General features: G+C 44.8%; 1 protein-coding gene across 6 annotated transcripts in view; it reads left to right on the forward strand.

Moving 5' to 3' along the window:
* Positions 1–20,823, forward strand: part of SEMA6D (semaphorin 6D) — a 501,178-nt gene that overhangs the window by 450,413 nt on the left and 29,942 nt on the right. The gene's annotated exons all lie outside the window — the stretch shown is intronic.

Consider the following 20,823-nt stretch of genomic DNA (forward strand, 5'->3'; position numbering starts at 1 on the left):
TCAAATAGAAATGGTGGTTGCCTTCTACTAGTTCTGATGGCACTCAGGTAAAGGAAGGATGGCAGAGGGTGCCTCTGGGAAGAGAGCCATCCCTAATCAAAAGCCATCGGAAAAGTCAATAAAATTAATTTCTTATCCACAGCTGATAGAGGAAAAAGGTGCATTTCACAATAAAATAGAGATACTGAATCCAATTAGCAAAACAGCACACACCTTATACTTAAAAAGAGATCTCTTTGAGTGCCTTTTCAGAGCTCACATTGCCAACAGTGACAGCTTAGCTCTTTGACGGGACGCGGAGTGGCTGCGCTGGGGCAGGGCTGCGTTGGGTTACGGGGAGGGCGCGGTGCCGGGAAACTCTCAGGAGGGATCTCTGAATTATTTTTTAAGAAGAAACGCTTCGAATGGGAAGTGTAACCCAATGCTTTCTAAATGTGGAGGCAAGCTTAAAGAGCAGGGCTATTTGGTTTCTCTCTACTTTGGAGAAATTTAAATCCTCGGTAAATAAATCCTGCTTTTCAAGTACTGAACCAGTGAAAATTGTCTGATCGAAATGTAGAGAAGCTCCCGCTCCACTTTCCAAGAGCAGGAGGAATGGGGAAAGAGCCAAACTAGCTGAAGGAGAGCTAAAGCTCAGCCTCCAGCACCACAGATTACAAGGAGCTAAATTCTGTTCTTGGGTTAAACTCAGCGGAGCCAGGATAGGCTGGGCGTAAGCTGAGAGCAGAGCCTCACCTTCCTGGAGGGAGATCAAGCCCAGGCGAACGCACTTTCCCGGAGCAGAAACAGCTGCTTTCAGAATAAGAGTCTTTCTCACTTTGAATCCTACATGTGCGACGTAGGCTCAGCAAAGATAGACAAGGAGAGAAAGCCGGGAAAACAGTTGTAACATTTTTCAAACGCCTAAATGTACGTGGAAAAATTGTTCCGTGTTCTGGTGCAGTTGTGATCTCCGGGCACAGGTGTGAGCACAAACACGTTCCTTGCAGGGGAGGCTGCCAGAGGGGAGAGAGTAAAACTGTTCTGCTGATGAAACGCTCTTATAAAACGCTGCCGGCTGGGACACGTTCTTATGATATTTTTGCTTGGCTGTGAGCAGATCTGTGGTCGGGGAAGTAGCAGGGCTGTGGTAGGGCTCGTGCAGAGCTGCTCAGGCCTCTTTCAGCAAACCCTTTGGTTTAGGGTTTCTTTTATTTTCTGGAAGATGGCAGTCAAGCAAAACCAATCCCAGTCCAACGATTCGGCTGTGCCTGTTTGCTCTGAGGAGTCACCAGAGCAGAGACGCGAACCCGCATCAGTGACATTGAAGGTGAGCGCTCAAACTTGCTGGACTGTAGAATCCGTCTCTCATTAAGTTTAATGAATATTTAATTGTTTCTACGTACTGGAACAGCTCAGGAGTGGCAGAGAAATCCTCCTTTCAAGTGACCGGTTCCTAGTAGTTAGAACACATACGCGGGATGTAAAAGTTCAGGTGTTGAGTCCTTGCTTTGACACCTTCTGGGCAGACTCGAGACTTTGAGATGGAAGATACTACCCACGAAGCTCACCGCCTAATTCATTGTCAGGCCTTGTCTCTTCTCTTAGAAAACAAAAGCAGAAGATGTACTTTCTCTTCATACAGTAGAGGTTCATTTGGCATTTCCCAAATATCTGATAGACAGAAAATCTTTTACAATCCCTTTGTTCTACACAGAAGCACAAGTACGTATTTTTACTAAGCACAAGCACGTGCTTCAGGTGCAGGGCAGCTAGGACAAACGCAAAGTCCTGTCTTGCAAAAACCACGCTTAAACTCAGCCAGGTGTAGGGGGCTCAGAAAATCCTTCTATACTGTTTACTTCATCGTTAAATCCAAATAGGGGTTTAACTCTTCCACAGCAACATCGTTTCCCCACATCCCATGCCCCATTTTACCTTCCATAGCAATTCTCTTCATTATTTTATGTGCTGAAAGTAGTTGATGAACAAAACCAGAAAAGATGCAGAAGTATATAACAGCGCTACATGGCACACATGAACTAAACTTACTCTGCATCATCTTATGGCCCTTGGAGACTATTGAAAGAGGGCCAAAAGAGGTCCCGCAAGAGTTAAGGGGCCTTTGGTGTATTCTTCATGTTTCTCCCACAGATAATTTGGAAGAAATACAGTGTACTTTTGTATGCCCCCAAAGTAAAATTACAACCAGCTGATGGAACTATCTCAGCAGCAACAACAAGAGTCAACTCAGAAAGGCAGGGTTTGTTGCCAAATAACACAGATTGTTTATAATGAACATAAACAATTATACTGTTGACCAGATTCCCAGTACACTTCCATCCACAAAATATACAAAATACTGCTCTGGCACTGGTCTCCCAAATATTTGCCATATATTGAGTATTTTCAATGAATGAAATTCAGTGCAAATGCATCAGGGGGAAGTCTACACCACACTGTTCTCATTGCCCAGCACTTTTTGTTCCAAACGCTTATTTTTGCCTTTCATGTTATAATCCTACATAAGCAAAATTCTTCTTGATCCACCATGATCCCTCCCTAATTCTTTGATCTCACATTGATTGTCTTCTCACAAGCTGAACATTGAGCACAGACAAGAAGACGAGGGGAGATGTGCGGCCGCAGATATCACGACATTGCAGCTTCCTCAGCCACCAGACTTGCCATTTTTCTTCTTACCTCTTTCTCTGTGACATCTCGGTGCAGATCTTGACAACGTGACCCATCTTCCCAGAGCTGTCAGGCCAAATGTAAACTGGTGATAGTACAGAAGGACGGCTTTCCTCTGCAACATCCACCCAAGTGGACTGAGCCTCCGCACCACCAAGCAATTTATCCGAAAGCAGAAATTTAAGAGGTTTCTAGTGCATTGTAAAACTTAAACCCTCCTATGGGACAGTATGGAGGAAATAAAAGTAAACACAACAAACAAGAAGAATCTTGCAAAAGAAAACTCCTTTCAAAGGCCTAGTGATAGAGATATATTATGGATGGTGTTAACACAGGTAATTTGCAAGAAGAATCCATAAATCATCATTTCAGTGGGTCATGAACTTCAAACTGTGCATTCAGCTCAGCAATTTCATTAGAGCAGAATAACCCGGTTTCCATACGAAGAGCAGTCACTGTGCTAATTCTAAAGTGTCTCAAAACTTATCAGCACTATCACTGACAGATACAGGGAACAAAACCCAAGCAAAGCTGCCCTTTCCAATGTTATCCACAGCGGGGGACGCTGAAGAATGATGAAGACGATTGCCCACTCGCTGAAATTTTCTGTTGGCATCAAAGGAATGTGTTTTGCTGGCAGAAGATTTGTTGCATTAGTTATTACTGGACTCAAATGCAAACTCTGTTTATACTGGTTTGGGGCACAACTTCTACCAGCTGCTTATAGATTTCAGAACTGTAGTCCCTGAATCACACTGAGATGCAGACACTTATCAGTCAGTACAAGTCCACACAATGCCAAATTGCAAAAATAGTATTCTTTACCCATAAATGCCCCTGACAAAGTTTTATAAATTATAAACAAGCTGATGTTTCCCAGTTGCTCCCTATATAAAATAATCGTAGAATCACGCAGAATAGCTGAGGTTGAAAGACACCTCTGGACATGACTTAGTCCACCCCCCTGCTCAGACCCGGATCAGCCAGAACAGGCTTCCAAAGGACTGTGCCCGGTTGGGTTTTGGGCACCTCCAAGGATGGAGACTCCTCAGCCTCTCTAAACAACCAGTTCCAGTGTCCAACCGCACTCACTGAAAATTAAAAAAAAAGGGTTTTCCTTATGTTTAAATGGAATTTCTTGTATTTCTTTTTGTGCCCATTGCCTCTTTTCCTTGGGCACTGCTGAGAAGTGTAGACTGGCTCTGTTTTCTTTACATCCCCTCCAACAGGTAATTTATACACACCAGTAAGACCCTCCTGGATCTTCTCTTCTTGAGGCTGAACAGTTTCAGCTCTCTTGTCTAGCAGATGCTCTGAGATCTTAATCATCTTCTCGCTCCTCCACTGGACTCAGTCCAGTACGTCTTCTTTGTACCGGGGATGCCAGCACTGGATACAGCACTCCAGATGTGACCTGGTTAGTAAAATACATTTGTTAACTACTGTGTCCTCATACTGTAGTCACATATAGTCCCACTTATCATCCTTTGTTTTTGTCTTAGAAAGCTGCTCTTATCTCCAGAATGTTTTTCTTGTAAGAAACAAGAATTAGTGTAGCACAATTACACAAAAGAGAGCTTTTCTCTGTGGTTTCCTCAAACCACTCCCACCAACTTTATCACCGGTGTTAGGAAGATATCTGATGGGTGAGCTGTTGATTAAAGCCGCATCTGCCTTTCTAGAAAGCTGTATTCCTGATGCTGCCCCATCACCTTACTGCTACCCATCTCCTCGCACATTTCTACCTGCCATCCCGTTGAGGTGGAGCAGTCAACAGGCCCTGAAGTTCTGACCCTCATCTCAGCTCAACTCACCCTTAATATTGAAGAAGTGTCCGAGTTTTCAGTGTTATTGAGTGCAGATCCAGTTGTGCACTTGCCAAAGCCGATGACATTGACTTTCTCAGAAACAGGACTGGGTCAGTGATGCTGTGATTAAAGTTTCAGGTGAAGATACAAACTCTCTTGAAAACAACGAACTGTCATACAATATTGAGTGGCAACCAGTCAGTCATTTGCTGGTTTCCCTGTAAAACACTGTTTGGCCTTGGGTACAGCAAATACAAAAACAAACTATAAAGTGTGATACATTCGGGTCTGGCCTTGAAAATCTGCAGCTCCTGCAGCTGGGGGTGCCGTACACTAACTACATCCTGTTTATAAACAGCACAAAAACACCATCCTTCTCATTTGAAGCCATTTGCTGTAGCCAAATATGTATTTCACAATAACAAACGTGTCTTAGCCACTTAGAATTCATTTCTCTCCCCCTGCAGATAAACAGGAGTCAGCTCACCCATTGGTGGCAGTTGCTCAGTTTGTATATGCAGCTCTGTCTCCCTCCTGCTATGAATATGCAGATCTCTCCACTCTCATGAGTTTCTGAAGTGTCTCTGCTCGCCCTGCACACATTTTTGAGCTGTTTGGGTGACAATACCACAGCTTATCACCATCTGATGAAGACAAGGAAAGCTTTAAATTATATATAAAGGGAAAAAACAAAACAAAGCAACATACCATGCCACAAATCAAAGCTGAGTGTTGAATTTTGTGTCATAGCAATGGATTCTCAGTGCTAAGAAAACACCTCTAGCAGATGGGTGGCTCTCACCTGTGAGAACGGGATCAGACTGTAACTTCATCCCATGCCAATAAGCCTGGTGAAGTGTGTTTGGAGGGCTGTGTCTGACTGAGGCGCGTTATCAGAACATAGGTTTGTTCAATGTATATGCACAGGCTCTTGCTCTCAATATAATCACTGGCCTTCACAGCACCAGCTGGTGCTATGGCTTCTGTGTTGTTGTGGTTTATTTTTTAATGGAAGATAGTTTAGCAGACTGCATTGAGTTCCAAAAAATCTATTTGTGTTATTAAGAAAAACATGTATGAACAACTCCTTGTAGGCTTATGCGCAGGCTGCACGAGCAGGTTTGGGAAGGGTGTGTACGTGCTGATGTTGCAGAGATTTACATCTGAGTGTAACCTCTCTCTCTCCTCTAGTAGTCCCAGAGAAGTGGTTGTGAACCCACAATATCAGTTAATAAATCATTACTGTGGTTTAAGACATCGCTGCTTTACTTTCCCCAGTTGCCAGTGCAGCACGAGAAATTTCCCCACATTTATTCAACAGAATGGTCTCCAAGACTTCTCCCTTTTTTTCCTCTAGGCTGTCACGGATTTAAAACTACATTAGGTTTAAATAGTGTAAGCAGGTGGTGGAGCTGGCTGCCTGGCTTTGCCCGGGGAGCACAGGGAAGAGACACACGATCCGTTCTGCCCGCAGAGTTATGGGGCAGCAACAGTTGGCAGAGGGGCGGTAAAAAGCAGCTGGGGCCGGTGATGAGCGTCAGGACGCAGGAGGGATGCGCGGTGCTGCCAGACTCCCCTGCCCAGGCAGAACCCAGCCTGTGTCGGGGACAGGTTTGGGAGCCCTTTGGCACATCTCTTCAAAGCACTGGAAACGCTGGTCTCGATCAGGAAAACTGCTCGGTTTATTATTAATTCCAGTCTACATCAGCGGGCCTTAAATGCTTGTTCGAGACTTAGCCATCTGCAGATAGAAGGGAACATGTCCAGGGAGTTTAACTAAGCCACGGGACTTCGCGCTGAAGCGGCTCCCGCGGTCTGCTCCATCCACTCCTCGGTGGGACGCGGCGTCTGACAAGCAGGTGGTAACAAACAGCTTGAGGAAATTGCTGCATCTGCTTTGTTAAGTGAGCATTTGTCTGAGCCTTGGATCCATCTTTCAGTCAAGCTTTTAATAGGAAAATGTAATCCTGAAAACGGTATTTCTGAATGGGACCTGGTAAGGAATAGATGGGGACGTAGGCATGGCTTAGAGTGAAATCGAAACAAAAAATCAGTCAAAGTGCTGTAAAAAAGTCACACGGTGCTGAAAGCAATCGTAATTGCACCAAGCAATTATGAAACTGTAAAGTGAAGTTTGAAACTGGCCGATCTCCTGTCTGGTTTCACTTGTGAGGTTGAATCTAGCTTGAACAAAGTAAATCAACAACAAACTAAAGAAGAGTCATGGGGACACATGGATCTAGTGTTGGCACTGCCATCCCCTTCACTGGCCTATGACAACAGAGGGACTAGAAATAAAAAACTACGATCTTATTTTGCTATTCCTCTTTCAGGATTGACGAGCAACAAAAGCAATTAGCCAGAAATGTTTTTAAAACCTGTCAAATACATTATTTGACAAATACATTCATAAATCATGTATCTAGTCACAAACTGTGCGAGCTCTGAAAACTACCTCATCATTTTGAAAGAACTTGAAAATCTCTTTTCATCCATTGATGAATCACCTGCCTGCATTAGCAATAAACTGGCATAAGGAAGACGAGACATTTCTATCCTCTACATCACACAAAGTGCATTTCAGGACACTTGGAGCAAAGGCGAAAAGGCCAGGCGTGTATGTTTTGAGGCAGTGCATGCACGCACGTGGGTTTGGGGCCACTCTGTATCTGCGCGAGGTCCCACTCGGGTTTCTCTGCAAGGATTCTCCTCTGCACAGGGAAAGCTGAATCTCTCCTCTGGAGTGATTCCCCAGCCAGCCTGCAGCTTCTGAACTGGGAAAAGACCCACTTAGTCCCTTAGGAACCCAGAAAAAGAAATAACTATAGGTCAAACTTTACATTCTTATAAGCAGCAGCTCTAATCCTAAGTGGTCAGGTAGGTCTATGCAGATGGCTCACGCAAAGAACCTGTGTGACCTCCAGTAACCCAGATCTCCTTTAGAAGAGGGCCCCTCCTCCATCCACCCAGATGGCACTCTTTGAGGCTGAGAAGCTCATTGCCCTCTAATTCACCTCCCTCCCTCTTGCTGTAGGCCCTGACAACCACTGAATTTCATAAAAGTGGGAAGAACTTTAAAATCCATATTTATTTAACTGTTTGTGTAATTGCAAGAGTGCTTGTCCTGTACAGTTCACTGCCAGTGGCTTTCAGACCTGGTGGGTACTTCATCTTGCAACCGGGTTTTGCCTTGTATACTGCTCGTGACCATGCACCATCGCTTAATTAGGCTGAAATGAAAAAAAATAACAAAATAAAAAAGAACAGATCCAATCCAGTTCTCCAAGGTTATGGACTCATATGCGTGTGCTGGACTGTAGTAACTGTTTGCTTAGTACTGCCAGGGGATGTAAATCGTGTGCTTGGTTTGGTACCTACACAGTGTGTACTGAACTCCTGCGTGCTCCTCGGGGAGTCCCTAAACTCCAGCCAGACCCAGCCTCACCAAAATTAAATTCTCCGCTTCTTGCAGACTAAAATACAGTCATTCATGACACATTTCTGAATCATGGGCAGTTAATTGGGCTTCTATTATCCATTATCAGTAAGCTGATTATATTTTTGTGGGGTTTTTTGCCATGTACTTTGTGACATTTGCAGATGAGCTGAGTGGGGACCCACTGCTAAGTCTCAGAAGTTGCTACAAAAATGGAAGTATTGCCTGTTAGATAATTTTCTCCATTTCACGGACTGAGAATGTCAGCTCTGAGCTGGAAAAGGAATCCAAGTCTGCCCATCTTGAAGTCAATGTAGACACTCTCTCTTGCTTTCTCCTAAGCACTGTTCTGGCTCATATCTATTAATTTACAAGAAGCCATACCATATATTAATAGACAACTCGGCCTTGGAATTTATTTTGCAGGAGATTTTGTTATTGCCTCATAAGCATAGAGCTCCCTTAAATTGTCATCAAAATACATCACCATAAAATTACCAAAGAAATAGACGAAAAAACCTACAGCACTGCTACACCAAATTCTGCTTCAGGCATTATGCTGCTCTTCTGTGAAATTCACTGTACTTGCAGGGGTCTAACAGCTTTGCCGTATTCTTTCATTGATACGGGTAATCCAAAGGAAGGAATCACACTTTCAGCAAATGATGATTTAATTTCCATGGGACTGTGGGCTCCAGTGTAGTAGGACCATCTTAACTCTTCCTGTATGCAGCCAGCACTAACTGCTGTTCTGCACGACTTTGCACCTTAGATAGACATTTATGTCTGAGTAAAGTAGCTGTAATTTATATCAGAGCAAAGCGGAGCTCTTGATTTGGAAGCACTTTCCACAGGTGTAAATGACAAGCCCACGGCAGCGGCAAATCCAGCCCAGGAGATCCAGTCAGGCCGTTTCAGGGAGGAGGGGAAATGACACTGTGGTTGTTGTGATCTGTGGATGTTAAAGGCTGCGCGACACTTTGCGGGAGAGGGATCTCTTGGTTTTGCTGAGCCACGGGCCTCGTTTCCCACACTCGGCGTGCAACACGTGCACAAGCAGGGACCCCCGCACGCACCACGGGTGGAACCGTCTCCACGAGCCCTCCTGCACCTCCCCTTGTGCAGGGTTTTGGGAACCTCTTAGCTGTGCAGCCACAGATGATGTTATGATATCAGCACCGCAGTTCTCGGTAAATAAACTCTCGGAAAATGGCAGCGCCAAATTAAATGGCAATAAAGCTTTTTGTTGTTTCAGTTTTATGCAGGTTTTAAGACAGGATCTGTGATGAAGTGCATTGTGTATGCTTGCACCAAAATGAAGAGGGTAGCACGGCATGTAAATAAGTTTAGCATTAGACCGGTATCTTTTGCAAATTATGGCTCACAAACAGAGTTTTACCGAAATTTGATTACAATTTTACAGCATGGAGAACTCTTTTGCATCTGTTTCACAGATATCCACCTTTTAAATTTTATTTAATTTGTATTGATTTTTCCTGCACTTTCATAAGCAGGCATCACACATCTGAGCACACACAAAAATGATTACTTAAGTGATGATTTAAAAATAATGGATGTACATTAGCACATGAATGATTAATTCCTTTTTGTGAGTACAAGCATTCAGGCTATGGCTGAGTAAAATATTGATGGTACAAAGGAAATGAGCTGCTTCTTAATTTAGTTTTGTTCTGGTAATGTGTAACTAATGTTGTTTCCTTCTAGCAGTATGCATTTAGTGACCCTTTTAAATTTTAATACCTAGCGATAGCTAAACTAATAGCTTCATGGGACATATAAGAGGGGATTTTGAAAAGACTCAGATAAAGTTTACATGCATTGACTTGAGACTCTCTGTAGCACATTTAATACAAATAGGTACTACAGAAGAACCTAGATAAAGTCTCCACGCACAGGCTGGCATTTCACTAGAAAGATGAGGCTTTTTGTGCACAAGACGCATTGAAAGGTGGAGATTTCATTGTCTTATGAGTCTCGTGAGGCTGTGGTGTATGAGTCCCAGTTCGGCAAGGCCTGATGCTCTCGTGACGCCCTTGGGAGTGCGGGGATTTGTGAGACTAGTATGAAATGAGAGCCTGACTGCTCCTACCACCGGATACTTGGGCAAACATTTACACTAAATGTAGGGGGACCTGAGCGCTGAGTTTAACCCTGTACAGGCCTCCTGCAGCCTGAATCAGAGACACCTACATGGTGGTTTCTCACTGTTCCCACAGCTGTTGAGGTGTTTCTGGAAGTTGGTGCCACGACTACAGCATCCCGAAGTGTTTTCCCACGTATTGGCTGGGAAATGCCACAGTACTGAAAGACAAGCACTACTCACATGGTCCTGCCCACGCTTTCATTGCGGAGCTGAGCGCGCCCATCCAAAACGTAAACCTGGTGCCCGGTGGAGTAGAGCAGTACGGGCTCAAAATCAAACAGAAACGATCTGAACACTCTGTAGATGTGGCTGGACAGCAACACACGTAAGGACACAGGTGATGGTAGAGCACAGCTACAGGTGATGGTAGAGCACAGCTACAGGTGATGGTAGAGCACAGCCACGGGCTTTGACGTTCTCAGATGGGAATACAACCTCGTTACTCCAGGTTGATATACAGACTGAATCGCTGGCACTGCCTGCCCTCTGCCCATCTGTTAGAATGGCAGCGTGCCCACCGACATGGTGACGTGCCAGGTTTCAGTTGAAGTAGGTGCCTTCTAACAAAGGGTTTAGAAAGCAGCCTGTTGAAGACAGCAACTGACACTTCGTTTTCAATAGGCTATTTCTGGAGTGGGAACACTTGCTGGCAGCAAGTGCAAAGGGCCTAAATCAGCTTCTGTTAGTCAGCTGCAAAAAAAACCCCTCATTTGCTACAGTAACAGAGGTTTGGGCTAAAAAGTAAAGTGATTGCTTCCATTTGCATGTGCTAGTCTTGCATGTGTATGTTTATTGTGGCTCCTTAATCCCATTTACCAAACTGCACGGCAGTTCACAGGTGAGAAAGGAAAGGAGGAAGAGGTGCAGTGTATTGCTTTTGAGACAAGAAAGGGTGCTTTTTTTGTTTAAATTTAAACCATGATCCTTTGATATTTTCCACTGCTGCAATGGATATTGTATGGTAATCCAGCCAGGACATTTCATATGTGAGGAAGAGTTTGAGGGTTGGCTCCCTAGGATGACATTTGAAAAATATAGTTCACATTTTTTTCCTTTGGCAACGGAGAGAAAAGAGGGATCTTCATGCAGTCCCAGCAAAAATCAACACGCTTTCTGTCATCGGGTCTTTTTGAAAGGGTTTTGTAGAACCTAGGGAAAACATGGGCTTTGGCTCTGTCAAAAGTCCATGAAGGAGCGCAGATCAGAGAGCAAGTTAACGCACGCAGTTCTCCCTGGTGACGTGCTGGATACAGGATGCCTGAAACGTGGGCAGAGTGTAAAACCACACAGCTTTAAGAGCAGCCCAGATGGCCAGCAACCCCAGGAACACATGCACATGTGCTATCCCGATCCTTCTAGGAAGGATTTTGAACCTAAATTGTCAGCCTGACATCAGCGCCATGACATTACTGATGGGCAGGGGTGATATATGATCCACTTTGCAGACAGCTACTCGCTTGGGTCAGTAGTAAAGAGTACTATGGCCTAACATCCCTCTTCTGCCAAGTCCAAAGCTCACCTGAGCTTGAGTGCTGGCAATGGGATGAGATGGGAGTCTGAGCCTGACCATGGCTCTGACCTGCTCTCAAAAGCACCTGTCACCTGGCTACACGAGAGACCTTTCCATCCCTCCCTGGTTTTGTGTTGAGCTCTTGGCCTGTCGCACATATATGGCTAATGATGACAGGGAGAAAAAACACCAACGAGGCATTGTCAGCCAGCATGCAAAGTACAACTGAACAAAAGAAGCAATCATTGAGATCCTTCTGAACACAGGAAGTTATTCAGGCAGCATCTGAAGTGCTCAGATAAAATATCCAACTCTGAAACAGCTTTTGATAGGAAAGCTGAGAATAACCTGTCTTTGGCTACTGGACAGTAGAGACTTTATTACTAAATTATTTATTTGCTATAATGTGGCTGCTAAAATCCTGGCACCTTGTTATACAACTAATTAAAAAAAAAGCCAAATCTATAAAAGATGCTGGAAAACTTCAGCTAGAGCCACAAATACTGTTTTTTTTCGATTGCTTCCCAGACAGAGAACCACTTTTCGTGCCCTCCTCTTATCCACAGAGACACAGAAAGGTCTGTAGCTGACAGCCACAGCAGCTACGACTGCATCTCTCCAAGCAGCAGAGGAAATAGTGTCCACAGCAGGCTCTGCGCTTCGCCAGGAATTGAGACGTCATGGCTCACTTTATTTTTGAGCCACGTCAGATAACAGCGTTGACGTTCCTACCTGAGCCTGTTTTTCCAAGTCAAGCACCATCTGGAGGATTTAGTAATAAATTGATTATCACTAGTTGCTTCTTTGCTGTATATTTTTGCTACGTTAATTCTTCCAATATGTGGTGCTGCAAATAGAAGATTTTGTGGGATAGAATAGGTGCCACTGCTAATGTGTATTGCCTTGGATCTAAAGCGCTTCCTACACTTTTGACCCCACACACACCCCTCTTTTAAACCCAGCCCCCTCGCCGACAGCTCCTTTGCGTGGCTGTTTCCTGCATGACTTGTCACAGACAATGGTGTTTCCCCAGGCTCCGTGGAGCTTTGCATCACCCAAGATTAGTGGGCTGACATGCACAGCCATACAAGCAGCTGGCAGACTGTGATCGGTGAAACAACACGGGGATGAAATGGGCCACCTAGCTCATCGTCACCTATTGTCACCTCAAAGGTGAAAATACGTCATCCTGCACCCACCAAAGCAAAGCAGTAAGATGTGTCCCGGGATCAGTAATATGACAGTGGCTCTTTGACACGGTGCATCATTTCAAGTGTTAATGGGGGCGGAGGGGGGAAAGAAGCAGCAGTAACTCCAAAGGGTCAAAGCCACCTGCACTCCATTTCGCCTCTTAGTTTTGATAATGTGGTATATAGGGAATAATACTGTTTGTGCTCACCTTCTGTAAGTGGGAGTTTTTCTTCTGCCCTAGCGTGCAACGCACAGAACAGAGAAAGGCAAACCCTTCATGGATGATGCTGTTATGGCTACTCAGCAGAAAGGATTTTGCAGCCCACAGCTGGCGCACAGAGAGCACTGAGGCTTACCAAAGCTAGAAGACGCTTTTTCAAACAAACTGTAACACTAGATAAGGCCATAAGCATTGAAAAAATAATTAAAGATATCCACCTATGCCTCAAGAACAAAATATCCTAGGCTAAAGTCAGATACTGAGATGGCAAGGGGCATACACTAAACAGAAACTCAAGCTAACACGCCAAAGGCAGCAGCTCCTGTCATTACTGATTGTGTGTGGGTTATGAACTTTCTGTATGTGTCACAGAGGTAAAAGCAAATAGTTTGATCATCTTTCTTCAAAGCTAGGATGAGAAGCCACCCTCTTGCTGGGTAGGAATGCACTGGAGACATGTGGTAAGGCTTTATTTCAGAGTGCGAGCAGATAAAAACTTACAAGCAGTTTGTTTACCTTTCTATTCTTAGCAATGACTGGTATTAACTATTTTCTGAGCACCCTCCCTGCATCCACCGTGAATAATGTCTGTCTGATCCTTTACAACTGTTTCCCTGTCACCCGAATGAGGCGGGTTTTTGGCTCCTGAGCCAGTGTGGGGCTGGACAGCTGCAGAGTAGCTGTGACAGCCCAAGGAGCTACTCAGACTTGCCCAAGGGAGATTCAGACTGTGCTAAACTGCATTCTCAGAGTCATAGTTAAGGCCTTAATCCATGGAGTTATATTTGGTGGGCCAGCGAAGGAACACAGTTTATATGTGTCTGTGGATGTCTGTGTGAGTCTGTACATGCACACATGCCTAACTGCTTGTTTTCTGTACTACTAAAACCTCCACTACTATAAAATGTCATCAGCTGGTACCTGTGGACTCACCTTTGTGTAGGATGTGGTTGTTGGTATACGAAGCCAAGCTGCTTCACGTTGGATTTTATGGACTTTGGAATGAGTAACGTGATACTAATCTATAGATAAACTAATCTGCTGGTATTTATAACCAGTGAGCAATTGCCTCACCCCTTAGCTTCAAGTTTTGGGATCTGACAGTTACAACAAATAGTAGCTTTACTGTAGCTCTGACCTGTTTGGGAACCTGTGTGATTGGCTAAATTGCTAAGGGAATATTTGATTTACCTTCAAGAAAACATCAGTCTTGTCTTTGGTCATTCTTACTGATAGGGAGTCATTTTTCTTCTGGGACAGGACAGAAAACACTTAAGTCGGAGCCCAGTGAATAAATAAAAAGATAAAATTATTATCTGTTCCCATCCTACATTATCTTGTAATTTACACATAAATAACAGTGAAACAATAGAACGTTTTCCAGGCCTGTTCCTGTTCTGAAGGTCACTGGGTCTCCATAGGACAAGAGGGACTCATCACACAGAATCAATTACAGGATTAGGTAATCCCCTAAAATGGGACCGAAAAGTGATTTTGTGGAACACAAGTTGCTATATATAAACAGATAACATTAAGTGTCTTGTCATCTTGTGATTATATGCCATGAACATAGATTTGTTACTAATATGCCCGTCTTTTCATCTGTCTATGCCTGAGAAACGCAGCACATTTTACTAGCGAGGAAAAGCGTAAGTAGACGCTGCGGATGGTGGATATGTACTGAGCACAGGTATGACAAATGAAATTTTCAAAATTAAAATTGTAGGCTGTGAGGAAGATCACCTATTAATCTTGGAAGTATGCCATTAAATCTAATTACAGTATTTTGTTGATATTACCTTCGATGTTTGAAATCAATTCCCCATGATATAGGTGATGTAGTACGCCTAACTGAAAAGCTAATCATGGTACAGAGAATGGAATTTTCTTGCTTTCAGTGATTTCTGAATGTTTAAAGTGCTGAGGGCAGTTAGCAACACCTACCGCCCTGTACCTGGCCCCAAAGGGCACCACGGCAAAGCCCGGCTTTTCTGATCCCAGCTCTCTCCCAGCTCCACAGCTGTCGCTCACTGGGATATTTTTTACAAGACTATTCTTTCGCAAGCCCCTGGGATTAATCGCATTTTACTACTGCAACGATCTTTGCAGGAAAGGGCCGTGGCCAGAGTTGCTGGCCTGAGAGTGTTGGTTTTTCAAAGTTAATTCTGATGGTGAGCCCGCAGGCAGGAAAGACCAGTTGCACAAGGCTCTGCCCAGTTATGTTTATTGCTTGAATCCCTTTTATTAGCTCTGACACACAGTCATCCAGATTTCACTCTGAGCACATTTCAAGTCATAAAATACACAGGACAACACATTACAAACATTGTATCTGTGTCTTTCCCGTCTCTGCTGATGTGGGGTTCTCTTTGCCAGCCCCACAGCCTCGGCAGAGGCGGAATTCCCGGCCTCCCATTGCCTCCGGTTCCTCCACGCAGGATCCCACACGATCCCGCTGGCTGACCCATGGAGTACGCTGCCAAAGCATTAAAACACTGATTGTTTTCCTGTTATTTTTATTAATTACTGGCACATCTCCTCTACCTCCCCAGAGGTAGATGGGGGAAGAACTAGAGAGCCAGCATACTGAATTTCTGCCTGCCTGTTGCCTAAGGAAGAACTGAGAACAGCTATTAGATTTATCACTTAAATATTCAATATAGGCATAGTATTCTGTATGCTTCTCGAGGTAGACTGCTGTCGATGATCGTGGGTGGGCAGGGAATAGCAGTATGGACCCATTTCTGAGACCAGCCGGGAAGATAAGCAACAAGGGAAGGCATATGCAGATGCTGATCCTGTACGGAGCCAGGGTAAAGCTGCCAAGTGCGGACGCTCAGCCCATCAGCGCTAGCAGAAAATTATCACTACGCCTCCAAGTGACAGGCTCAACCTGAGATTTCCGCACACCCCTCTGAATGAGGAGGCAGATCAGAAAGACGTAAGAAAGACAAAACAATGATGTTAAATTGAAGTTTAGACAGTCAGAAATACTTCAAAAACAACTCTCAGTGCGGTAGCCAGGAAGACGCTAAAAGAAAGTGCTGAAACTGGTTTGTATCTTCCTATATTTTACAAAATGCTAATTGCTTAAAAGCAAGCGCCTCCTATAATTCTCTGACAACTGACGAGGGTGAAAAGGGGGGTTTCACGTCATTTGGAAAATACAGGAAAATTATTTTCTTCCCTTTAAGCAATATAAAGAACTACATCTATGTGCTGCTACCTGAACTGGATACTATTTTCAGGTATAAAATTACGATGTCTTTTCTTAAACTTACCACCGTTTATACAGTACGTGACTTATAACCAATTATTTGTCTGTATCAATACAGCACAGGCTTGTTATATTAGCAAGTTGCTATTTTTAGCCCGTTGGTGTAAATCATGAGCGACGGTGTTCTGAAATGTCTCACTTCTGACTTGCGCTGATAGTGCTACAAGCTCAGGACTCAGAAGGAGAACGGCTGGGTCGGTTTTATTGCTTTGCCAGCCAAACACTGGGATTTTCACCTACATTTCTTCAGGCAATAAGGTTCAGGGTGATTGAACGGGGATAGGATCTAAATGCACTCCAGGCAGATTAAAGACCCATCTTCTTGGAATCTAAACCATGGGGGATGGGGGTGAATAAGTGGCTACAAATAGGGCAATAACTACTGTAAAGGTTCAGGGAGACTGGCTGCTAAAGCCAGGAACAGTAGCATCCATCTAACAGAGGCAAGTGTTAGACCACACAAATTCTGCATTGTGCAGGCTAACAGTGGAATACTGTACGTAACGAGCTATCAGTTTCACCTTACGTGGCTTTAAACCTGTTGTGGTGATGAGCTGTGAATCATTATAGCTTCAACTTCCTATTTTCTACATTTATGTTCTTAAAAAATCCAAAAGAGAGAATTGTTCACCAATCGATAGGGATGAAAAGCCTGTTTTTCTTGGACCCTGTTCTACATTTATTCACATACTCCCCAGATGTTGAGAAGGCACATAAAGCCAGAGCTGTATGAAAATAACTTTCCTAGGTTGTTAACAGAAACTAATCTTATCAGGCAGACTAATATTTACCCCTGCTATGGGAGCATTACTCATTGAAGAACACCTTAAATTGTCCAACTAATTTTATGCACTCAAATTAATTCTGTTCTCTTTTATTATCAAATTTAATTACAGACAAGGTAAGTCATAACATCTGCACTTTGCAACTTAGATTTAAGGACAGCGAATATAAAAATGGTGCGTGTCTACTTCATTGGTAATTATGTATCTGATCCATACTAAATTACCTACCAATTCCTCTGTACCATTCCATGCAGTAATTCCATGTAGTAGGCAGATGTCTGTACACACTGGTGAAATGTGGTGCATTTGGAGGAAAAACAAGAGAAAGGAGGAGGAAAATATTTAGCTAAAATATAATGATTCATAGGATATAACATCATCACGTCCTGGCACTGCTGTGATTTGACCATCCTTCTGTAACTGACGTTTGCTGCTTTTATCGAAAATGACGAAGCTTAAATGAACATGTCCTCAAAATCGACGTTTCAGGTTCCATTTAGAAGCCACCGTGTCCATGTGTGCTGAGTCACCGACCCAGCTCTGGCTCAGGCAGAGGGAAACCATCCATCCCATCTTCCTCAGCACTTGGTGCTTCCTAGGGATGCACCATTGGAGCAAATTTGCAGAGGCGACCGAGCTCTGAAGGTGGTTTCCCCACCGTGCAAACTGCCCCGCACTCTGTGCACTTGCGTTCTCTTACCGAATCACCGCCTAGCTGCAGCACTGATTTTAATGAACGGTTGTGTTTGCTGAAATCAATTCAGCCTCGCTTATAAACTCAATGGAGGCATTCAAGCAGAATGAAATGTCTGGTTTAAACACATATTAGTTTAGTATTATCTGTATTTTAATGAAGCAAAAACTCAATTTGTTGTTCTAACAGATGGCGGTTCTTTTATCTGCATGTAAATTTTGAATATTTTGCTTACATTTTCAAATTCCTGAACAGGCGTTGCTGAAGTCTGTAAAACACTTAGAGGGTGAAAAGTCCTTTAGACAACAGGAATAATCCATAAGCTATACCTGTGAGATAGGGCGAGTAAGTGCTCTCATTACCGTTCACAGAACAGTCTCATTGGAGCCAGAGCTGCTCCCCGGGCATTCCCAGCCCTTGTACTGACTTAGTCCATTTTATTGTGCCTCTGTACTTTCAGATTCTGCTGATGTGTTTCTTTTACAAATCAATCATTCTAAGGGTAATTAACATTTAAAAGCCAGGTTTCTTTTAATTCCATTAGTATATTTGTGACAAGAAATGTGTTGGCAGAATCCAAAGGTTAAGAGTTACAATGAAGAACAAGTTTTAGGATAAACGAAAGTTAAGGCCTAAAATAGCCTGGCAATACCCCATTAATCTGCTCACTATTGACACAATAGTGGTCTGTTGTGTCAATGAGGATTTAAGAAGCTTTGCAGCACATGTTACTGATAGTTTATCATATCAATAGGAACTTGCATACATTTGTGTTTAAAAACCTGTGGCTGTGTTAATTCCCTGACTGCACACATATAAAGTGCACATACTTTAAATCCTTACATAAAGTGGTGGGTAGCCATGCAGGAAGTTTTGAAACTATAATTAAACCACCATATTTAAGTGTAGACACGAGATACTAGTCTTGGCTATACCAAAATCCTCCAAAATCATGTACTTCAAGCTGAAATCCTTGGCCCTACAGGAATGTGATCGGATTCTCAACGATGTGTCAGAAGCAGAGGGAGTTTTAAAGCATATTCACCTCCCATCCTGGTACGTGAAAGCCTTGAGTCAGCCTGTGGGGAAGAAAGGTCCCTTCCCTCGAGCAGAGGGGACTGTGCAGCCACAGGCTTTGCTCTGCTTCCCACACCCCAGTAGGGATAACCACGCAGTATTGCTGACTAAATTCTACGTGCCAGTCACAAAAAGGATGTATCGAATGAAAATATGGGTGGCTGTTCCAGGACCACAGTTTTTTCTGGCTGGCACCACCATCAGCCATTTAAAAATCCAAGAAGCAAAGCCCGCACTTGTAATGCCTGGTGTGGGTGGCATGCACCTGGGGACCCACACCCTCTATACATGCACACAACACCGGGGCTGCTCCGAGGGTTTGACTCGTAGTGAAAAGGCCACAGAGCTATTTCGTGAACCGAATCCTTCTTTTGAGGCACTCTAAGCTGTTTTGTCCTCGTGCAATTCGATGCCTAAGCCAGCGAATAGTCTCTATCGCGCCATTTTCACGCACCGTGCAAATTTTGATGGTTTTCAGATTAGGGCTGTTCCTGAGAAAGAAAAAATAATGTCCTTACACCTTTAACCAGGCAGCAGCTCCGGGGGTGCAACACAGCCGTGCTGTGTTTGCTGTGAGGAAGCCCATAATGATCTCGCCTTTAGCCTGTCACCACCAGGAAACATCAGAGAGAGGCAGCCAAGGCACTGAGTTGCCAAAAACGTCCTATTCCCATGGCTGAGAGATTTTGTTGGCACCATCTCTAAAGAGAATTTACTATGGGCCAAATCCTGGCGCCCTTGCTTAGATGAATCAGTTCTCAAGAGGCAACGCTCCCACTGCGAGTGGTGCATGCGCAAAAACCTGCGGGATCAGCCCCAAAGATTGCCTGGGAGTTATCAAGAGCTTCTCTTGCAGGGGGGCAGGAGGGCTGTGGGAAGCAACCAGCCCCAGGGCTTGCTGGGGGGGCTGCGCACAGCTGAGGAGCAGGAGTTTGGGAACTGCATGTGAATGACACAGATGTTCCCCCCGCAAAAACCTCTAAATTAGCTTTACTGTCAATTTTTCTGATTTCCCATAAAACAAGCACAGATGATAAGCGGTGGTTTTATGCGTTAGGGGTTTGTTGTTGTTTTGTTGTTGTTTGGTTGCTTTGTGTGCAATGTGTGTTGTTTTGGGTTGTTGTTATTTTTTTGCTTTTTTGTTTGTTGTTTATTTTTTCAGGGGCATCCGAAGTATTTTGTGGCACTTTAAGCCTTAATTAATTTATCTTTCATGTGAAGATAAATGAAATTAGTGACAGCTGTTTCCTGGACTACATTTCTGGGATTAAACCCTTTGTTTCTGCAATATCTGAGGGGATTTTGGACAGGCACTTAAAGAGATGTCATTTCAAGGACGCTCCCCCCCGCCGCCCCCACCACCAGTACACGCGAAGTACTCGTCTGCAAAATTGCCTCTCATTAGCCTGCAAAATTGTCTTGCTCGCAATGACTTTTTGCTTTCGAAGTAGGAATTAAAATTTCTGTATGAAGAAGGGAAGGCAGCGTCGCCGGTTAGCAAAACGCCTTCTTGATGGCTGCGCCCCAGCTTCTCACCTCCGCGGAGCCGCGGCGGGCAGGGGGGGCTGGAGGGACAGGGCAGCTCCACGGAGGGGGTGAAACTAGATGGGAAGTTTGCGGGCTCTCCGCGCACGCAGCTGCGCTCGGTGGCGGGTGCGGGGCCGCGCCCGGCGCTGCCCGCGGCGGGGAGGGCGGAGGCGGGGGAGCGCGGCCGGGCGGTGCCGACCCGACCCGACCCGCCCCGCCATGGCGCGGATGGCCGCGGAGCTCCGCGCCGCTCGCGGGCCGCGCTGTCGCCTCCTGCGGGCCGCGCTGTCGCCTCCTGCGGGCCGCGCTCCCGGGTGCGGTGAGAGCCGCGCCGGGGAACTGGAAAGTTGGCCGCGCTGGTGGTGCGGTGCGATGCGCTGCGGACGGGGTGCCGCCGCGGGCGCGGTGTTTGCGCGGAGGCGGGGGGCGGAGCGAGGCCGGGCGCGGCGGGACAGCGCGGC

The sequence above is a fragment of the Columba livia genome, chromosome 11 (assembly GCF_036013475.1).
Source record: "Columba livia isolate bColLiv1 breed racing homer chromosome 11, bColLiv1.pat.W.v2, whole genome shotgun sequence".
NCBI lineage: Eukaryota > Metazoa > Chordata > Aves > Columbiformes > Columbidae > Columba > Columba livia.